Here is an 8568-nt window from a genome sequence, read left to right as displayed (position 1 = left end):
GCATGCAAATCGAACTCGACCAAGCATGTTAAGCTTATCGCGAGCGATTGTCTGATGCGAGATGAAATGATGCACGCTTCTGGACATGGATACTTTGACCATTTGTTTGGTAACTAGGTTCTGTTTGTTTGCTAGTACATTTTTTTTTGAAATGCTGGTTTATTTTTGTTTTGCGTTTCTCCAAAACTAACATGTTTATATTACGGTTAGCTTCCACGGTACCTGAGATTATAGTGGCCTGCAAAAATATTGGTTTTTTAAGTTTAACACCGTTATCGTTGCCTGTCCTGTGTGAATCTCCACAACACCAGAGATGCTTATTCACCGAGGAGCCCTCTTTGCAGCGTCCAGAATCTTATCGCCTTTAGAGCTGTCTCGGAGCGAGATTCCCAGGACGCAGTGGTAATGTCGGTTCGATGACTGTCTTCAGGAAGTCGGCCACGATCTGCACAGTCGGCGCGCGCAGGAGGACATAAATAGACCGGATTCGACATAGCAATAACTTCATGTTCGTTTTAGCGGTCTTGTGCCTGTTTTGAAGCTTTGTTCGATAGTCCTTGCCTATGGCTGTCGAGTGATGGAAAGGCTGCTGAGGGCATAAATCATCCTCCGAATGTCAGTTTCCTGTTGCGTCTATTCACTGGTTAAGTGGCAAAGAAAATTTGTGCAGTCAGGACTGACACACACACGCTCTTGACTTGAGGTAAATTCAAATGGAAATCACACCATGGGAAGGAAGTTTTGTGCAGCTAGGTTTACTGGCTTCAACTAAAGCTGTTATAGCTTTAGTTTAGCCCTATATTGCCGCATTCTGCCATCGAACTTCTATAAGTTTGTCCATTCCTACACCCTCGTCATAACCTACATTCCTACAGCCAACCTTTGTATTTCCGTCGCAGTGGCCTTCCGGTTGCTCATTCGTCCCCAATTTTTCTGTATCTACTATGGCGCCTGAGAAATTTGATGGGCACCTACAAGGCTCAATTAAATTAATTAGGGAGTTATTGAGAGAACTTACGGTTGATTCTGTAGATTCCCAGTAGAATGTAGAGCTAGCTGCCTAAACGAAAGCTCTGCCAGCTTTCGCTTAAGTGAAAACTTTGCCCAAAACATGTGGATGTCACAGAACGCCATGCGGCAACGCCATTTGAGAATGCTGACGTTTGTGAGAGAATCTTAACTCGTGCAGTCGCGGACAGTGTCAAGCCAACCATACTTCGGCGGCGAGACTTCTGACGCATGACTAATTTTTGTGCACGTAAAAATGGCTTGCACGGTGGATAGCAGGTAATTTTCGTGATGCGCCACGAGAAAAGAATGAGAAAGCTAGAACGTGCTCAGTAGTTACCACGGTAAGTTTGCAGCGGTAATAACGAGGCATCAGAAAAAGAAGGAATAAAAACTGTCGATAGAAATTTCACCCAGTCACGCATGCACGCGTCGGGAAGCTGAAACTTGAGGCTGTACAATCATGCGACCGCACTCACCAATCTCACTAGACTGGCTAGGATTAACAATAAGCACGAAGTTCTCCTTCAAAGCGCACTTTGCAAAACCCAACCGAGACAAACGTGACAAGAATAATTTTGTCACCTGAAGACTACTCACAGTGAGATGCAGCAAGGTGTGTATTCTTTTATAGGAAAAAAATAATTGTGGATCGCGACTTTTGCTCACTAAAAAGGTGAGATAATATGCGGCGACACGCCATGATTGGTGACGACGTCACTGGCAGCATCGATATAAAACTAGCAATGCGTGTGGCTCAATTGTAGGCATGACTTCCAGAGAGTTGAGCACTGTGCAGAGCTGGCCAAGGCCACGCCATCCCTGCAAATGTCCTCATTTGCCGGCCTGACTCCATTGATTTATCTAAACACTGGTTGTAGGCGTTCAGCATCCCATGCTCGGTCCAATCCGTTTCTTCGTTTGAGATAAGATATAATCAACTCGCATTTGCATCAACTCACGTTGCTACACGCGAAGTACATCCAATGTCTGCGCCGCACAACTACCACCCTGCGAAATTTTCGCCGTGGCAATTACGGCCAGTTTTGGCTTTCCACCAGGCAGCAGTGGGGACAAGGCTTGTGCTCTCACCTCGAGATACTGCAGGTCTGCCCCCTTTAAGTCATCGTAGTCCTCGGCATTGTCGACGTTGAGCATGCCAAAGTGAACCAGTCGGGCACTGAACAGCTCGTCCAGGGACGACCAGCTCGGACTCCTTGTCCTTCACAACGTCGGCGATTGATCTGGGGAAAAACGAGCGTGTTAGCGGTGGTGACGGGCATTCATAATTTTCGCAACAAAGAGGGTGGTGCAAATGCGCACCACGCAAGAGTTACGCAAGGTGCCACTAGGGCACCAATAGAGAGACGCCGTCCCACAAGTACTGCACCGAGTCAAGCACGATTTTCTGCACCTGGGCCAACTCATGCTATGACAAATTATTGACAAATCACGCCTACACACGCACATGACTTGAGTAACAGTAGTTTTCTACTCACTTTCGTGAATCAGCAACACTCCGATACGACGCCTTCGGGGTCCCTAAAACGACCGCGAGCTCCCGCTTGACAGCTAATGAAACAAGACACTGTGCTGGAGCAACACCTTGCTTCCTTCCTGCTTAGAAATTCCTAGGTCTTGGCAAAACCTATTGTGACCGCAAAGAAAGCTGTAGACTGAAAAATCCAGGGCAGGTAACCTGGCCTGGGCTCCATTGACTTCGCATTGCATCTTTCTTGTGTGCCACGGTCGATAAGTGACTAAAATCTGACTTGAACAACTGAATCGAAAAATAGCATGTCATTAACAAAAAAGGCGCGTCCCACAGTAATTCCGCACATGTATTCCTGCTGCTGTTTTTGGCGCAAATGCGCATCACTCATTTTGGTGCTCTCATTTCGATGTTTGAGGACGCATTTGCGGTTCTCACAAATAAACCAGCAGGTATTATCCTGTGTGTCCGTGTCGTTTCTGCGCTTAAAAACATTACATACGTGTACCAAATAGCGCGGTAGGCCGTACTTCTGCCCTTTAAGCATCTGCCCGGCTCATCTAACTACTCTATGCGGCCCTCACCCGGTAGCCATGGAAGTGCCGAAGGTTGTCTTGGTGTACTTGCTCGCCGCCGACTTGAAAACGCTGAAAGCTGGGCCTCCATCGCTCGGAACAATGATGTCCTTGTCGCTGTCGTATTGCATATCAGTGTAGAACATGACGTCACACATGCCATCCGCAGGCACCATAGCACTAGTCATGCCGGACTCTCCAAATGTGCACGCGAGCACCTTCGGCTTGCCTGCGCGTTGATAGGCGGAAACGCAGCGAAGTGTCGACACATCAAAACTGACACTTGAAAGTCATGGAAAACGGGCTAGAGAAAACGTTACTTGGGAATTATAGTATTATGTAGGCTCGAAGTTCGCAGATGCCCACAGGGTATGATTAATGCTAAACGAGGGTAACTATGGGGTAACTACGGTAGCAATGCACTCGTCCTATTCAGTGTATCGCACCAGGGGTGTACTATCAAATATTTAAAGGTTGAGCCATTGCGTCTTCATATCACTAATTACGAGGAAGGTGAGAAGTAATAACAGAACGGGAAGAATAGTAGTGCTGAAATAAATACAGTTCAAAGAACAAAAATACCCGGGTCTTCCCGTGAGTAGCAACTTAGAGTGGGATAACCACGGTTCTGATGTAACAGGGGTGATTTTACAGATTACATAGCGTGCCACGGAATACAAACAGATCCGCCATGTAACGGAAAGAGTTGATCACATCAGAGCATATCACTTGGTTATGTACTAGGTATTTAGATGTAACCCCTGAATTTAAGCTCACACTTTAGCCGATGTGCAAGAACGTCCGTTCAGCTGCAAATAAATGCTGGCCTTCATGCTACAGGAATTTATCAGTTATGTTCATGCAACCAGACAATATCCGTTCTTTTCATTCAGCTCGCAATAAGCCTATTCCAAAAGAGAATGGAATTCTGTAGTGATCAAGGAACCCGTACGAGTTTCCGAAAAGTATCGAACTTGTAGAGGTGGCCAGTGACTTTTCGTTTCCTTTTAAATGAAAGCCCGTCAACCGCGAATGAATAATGAACTTTTACACGAAACTGGCCTCTCATCAACGACTGAAGCAAATTTTTATGGAACCCATTGCTTGTACTTTGAACGTGAGGTCGCGCATATAAACCAGCTTATTGCAAGAACATCTATCAAACACTCTAAAACACCTCGATTACACTCACATTACGAGAGCTGTGTGCACTCTGTGCATAAGCACGTTCAATGCTTTGTGTTCTCTCACTTTTTTCTGTTTTGAGGACCTGATGTCCTGAACGGTCGCGTCTCTTCACTGCGCGTAGGCGTCGATTGCCGGTAGCAGCAGCAGGCATGGTGACCGGCACAGTCAGCTTGTCTGGTGCGGGCAGGTCGAACTTCATTAACATTGTTGTTTGTTGTGGTGTCACGCTATATAATGCAATCCATTTATACTGGTCCCAGCTCTTTGCAGGCAGCTTCAAGATTAATGTTTCAGGCGTTTTTTCGTCAATCTTGTCGCTGAAAGAACGAAAGGTGCGAGTTTCATCAAGAGCAATTTCAAAAACTGCAGAAAACTAGCAGCAGAAAGAAACCTGGGAATAAAAATGCGCACGCAGCTGTCCCTTGCTAGTGCGTGCTCCTCCGTGAACTAGACCCGTTGACAAAGGCAGCTTCGCGGTTCGAATCAAGGCGATACTCATTGCGGCCGATGCATGAGGCTACAGAACACAGTTCTGTCTCCTCTCGGATGAAGGGGCGGTCACCAGCGTGATAATATCCTCCTTTCTTAGCCTTATCCTCCGCCATCGTCCAGTTTCCCACTGAGCCCGAGGTATTCCATCCAGTACCACTGCTCGCACTAGAACAGATACACCGGCAAAAAGACTAACGACATAGCGTTAAGGCTCCCGTCCTCCAGAACATCCAGCGTCGTCGTCATTACGAGCGAAAACCCGCGGCGAAGCAACCTAGGTTGGCCACCGAGGTCATGTGATTTTGTGGCGCCATCACAACCTGTCCAGCGGATTGTGGGCAAAATGACAACCATGGAGAGTGGCAGGCAAATAATAAATATCCGAGTAAGGGATCCGATCAACCTGTGTCGCACCAGCCCCACCGGCATCAGCACCTGTCATAGCAGTGCAGTGGCGGATCGCTCAACCGCTGCACCACTGTGCCAGGGTTGGATTGAGGATTCCAAAGGATATATGAATGCAAATAAGATAACCGTCTCATTAAATTATTAACGTTATCTCGTCACACCTTTAAGCCATAGCTTAAGCGTCCTCTCAAATTTTCTCTAGCAAAAACCTTTGCTTCACAATACCGTGCCGTATTTTACTTCAGGACTAGACAAAGGTTTAACGATCAAAATGAACGCTAGCTAGAGTGCATCAGTTGCCGTAATCTTCAGACTATGATCGCACACGTTGGAGATTTGGCGGCCCGTGATCAGATGTGCTCATTTTCGTTGTGCGGTCTTTAACCTCTTCGACTGCTCTTTCTTGTCAAAGAAGCCGTGGACAACTCACTTCAGCTTCGAAGTCTTCAGCTCCTTTCCTCCTTTGGCGCGGGATGACATGCCACAAAGTTGTTACTTCGCCATTGAGAAAGCCTCCAAGCTGGTTCAGCAAGCTACTTCAGCGTGTCATGTAGACACCTGCATTCCTCACCCCAACGCTCAATTCACCTCATTGGCTTGCACAACACCGAGAGTTGAGCGGGAACGTAGAGCGCCCGCTTTGGCAAAACCACGCTCGCGGAATCACCGCGACGTCCGAACGGTGGTGACTCTGCTTCAGAGATGGGCAGCAGATGATGTTCGGCATTGATACCTTGGGCACTTAGAAACATCAGTTCTCGGTTCCCGTATGCCAGTCGACATGCGAGAAAAATGGTGCAATGTGCCAGCGCCTCAGAAGACCGCGCCAAAGGAGGAAAGGAGCTGAAGACTTCTAAGCTGAATTTAGTTGTGCACAGCCTCTTTCACAAAAAAGAGCAGCCGAAGAGGTTAAACACAGCACAGCGAAAGTTAAGAACATGTGATCACGGGCCGCCAAATCTTCAGTGGGTGCGATCTTAGTCTGAAAATTACGGAATTGCAAAATGATAATTTTGTCTCAGTAACATCATGATAAAAAATGGCTGGCGGTTTAGCATTGCTAAGCATGAAATATTGTGCTAAAGCAGCTTTTATAGCACCATCACCGCGTACCTGAAAGCACGACTGAGGTGTCCACTGACCCAGACAGGCTGTTAGCGCATCTTCAACTTTATCATCGTCAATATAAATTTACCCAAAGTACGCCGGCGGCAAGCAGTTCAGTGCCGCGCTTCGGCAGCAATATTGTCAACGCCAACGCGTATTGCTCTAATGCATTATTCCTGGCATAACGTTGTCCTCGCTAACGCATGCAGCACACATATCGCCACATAGATCAAAGCAGGAATATTAGTTTGATAACAGAATAAGTTGATGAAAGCAATGTGCAATGCACAGCACTAGGCTGTGTTTCAGTTCAACAGGAAGCGGGACCGTCTGCGGCAATAGCCTAGTGCTCTCGTGCAGCGGCCAGTAGGGGCAGTGTTTCAATTGACACAAACGCTGGGCGGAGCTTTGTGAAGCACCGCATCGACCCTCATACAGCCCCTGGGCCTCACCAGTCGACCTTTGGAAGAAAAAGGATGGCTCATGGTGTTTTTGTGTTGACTATCACCACCTGAACAAGCTAACATGACGTGTAATCAGTCCCACGCCACTGCCAACTGCGGATATTGCTTGAGATTTGCCCATCGGAATAGTCCTTTCGCACTATTTCACCTCTACACAATCAATGCTGGCCCCCCAAAATTATGACGATATATTTTCTTGAACCCTATCCGGACGTATCAATTTTGGCGCCAGCGGTACACCTTGAGTCTGCGTGGCGGAGCGCTAAACTAAGGAGGTAAAAAAGTGTTAAAACACTAAGGGACATGTGTGTTTCATACTCTGGCAAAAACCTACATCTGAGCAGTGAGACAAAAACAATTTTTCATGAATCCGCAAGCTTTTTTCGATCACTGCATTCAGAGAAAGGATAATATCGACGACGGTGAGTCGTGCTGAACGCGGCGTTTTTGAGAGCAGCAGAAATATTCGATGAAGGCAGTGCCTGCTGTGATCAAACTCGACAAGGAGATTGCGTTTCATGTGCGATATCAGCGAGGCTCAATACTTTCAATCCGCGTGACGCATGCGAAAAGCAGACGAGCTGAGAACCGCTGCTCACAACAACGGCTGACGGGCAAGCCGGCCAGCAAATGGCCAGAGCAAAAACCAGGGTCCAGGGCAAAAGCCAAAGCAACAGCCAAAAGCTACGGTCGGCACTCCGGTGACGAAGTTAAAGAATGGAAGTACATTTAAAATCAAGGTGTTCTAATGGAAAGATTTATGCATCCATTATAACACCTTTTAAGGCTGAACCTTTTAAATCAGGCGGCGGTTCAAGCCACCTATGCATGATATGTGAAATTTTACTCTTTTTTTTACTTAAGCCACCAATCAGGTAACCTTCGCTTGGTTACTTGTACCCGCTTAAAATATACTTTTCCTTCACGGTCCTTAAGCCCCAATGCTTTGAATAAATCAGCCCCGCTACTTTTCACTGCATGGTGAAGCTCTTTTCAGAAAAGTATCAAGTGTTCAGCCGTTTCTTCCTCCTCTCTACAAGCACCGCACAAAGTGTATCTCGTGGTACCCGACTCTATATGTCTTAGCCCGCAAAACTACCGTCCTGGCCTCAAACAACAAAGCTTCCCCTACAATTATCATAGATATTTTCTTTTGCAATTTCCTGCTTAAAGATCCTGTATGTTCCCAGTGCCGATTTCGTCAGCATCACTTTTTCACAGAGCTTTCTGTTTATTTAACCTTTTTCTTAACCGATAATTGCCGATTTGCCCCCCGACATCACATATTTTCTTGTCAATTTTCTACTTTGCTTCGGCAGCAATATAGTCGACGCCAACGCTCCTCAAATGCTATCTTACTGCTAGCTTCTCTGCTCTCAAACGACGCCCATCCCGCATCACCCTGTACCCCCTGATTCGGTGTGTTGCCATGCGCTCCGAAAGCTACCCTCCCTATTCCGCGTTGTTTGATTTCTAACCTTGCTTGAGCATCTGGTTTCATGCACAGGACCGCATTGCCGAAAGTCAGACTAGAAATCATCTCTTTCCAGGTCCCTCTTACCACTTGATACCTATTGTAATTCCATAGCGCCCTATTTTTAATGACAGCTGCATTCCTACTAGCTTTATTCATTACATATTTTTCATGCTCTGTCAGATACTAAACACCGTTATTTATCCGCACCGCAAGATTCTTGTATTCATCCACCACTTCTAGCATGAACTTCTGTATTCTGTGCTCGCCGCCCTCATCATAAAATATCATGACTGCAAATATTTCCTTACTAAACTTGAAACCTTATCTCCCTCGGTACCACATATGTCTATCAACTTC

At 46.6% G+C, this 8568-nt stretch overlaps 1 long non-coding RNA gene across 1 annotated transcript; it reads right to left on the bottom strand.

Moving 5' to 3' along the window:
* Positions 1-359: 359 nt before the first annotated feature.
* On the bottom strand, positions 360-3272 carry LOC144135088 (uncharacterized). Its single transcript, XR_013315370.1, has 3 exons — positions 3085-3272; positions 2101-2252; positions 360-445 (listed from the first exon to the last, which is right to left on the bottom strand). It is a non-coding gene; the product is annotated as an uncharacterized LOC144135088 (long non-coding RNA).
* Between the last annotated feature and the right edge of the window lie 5296 nt (positions 3273-8568).

The sequence above is a fragment of the Amblyomma americanum genome, chromosome 5 (assembly GCF_052857255.1).
Source record: "Amblyomma americanum isolate KBUSLIRL-KWMA chromosome 5, ASM5285725v1, whole genome shotgun sequence".
Lineage (NCBI taxonomy): Eukaryota > Metazoa > Arthropoda > Arachnida > Ixodida > Ixodidae > Amblyomma > Amblyomma americanum.
The sequence above is the reverse complement of the archived record's forward strand: the minus strand, read 5'-3'. Positions and strand labels throughout refer to the sequence as shown.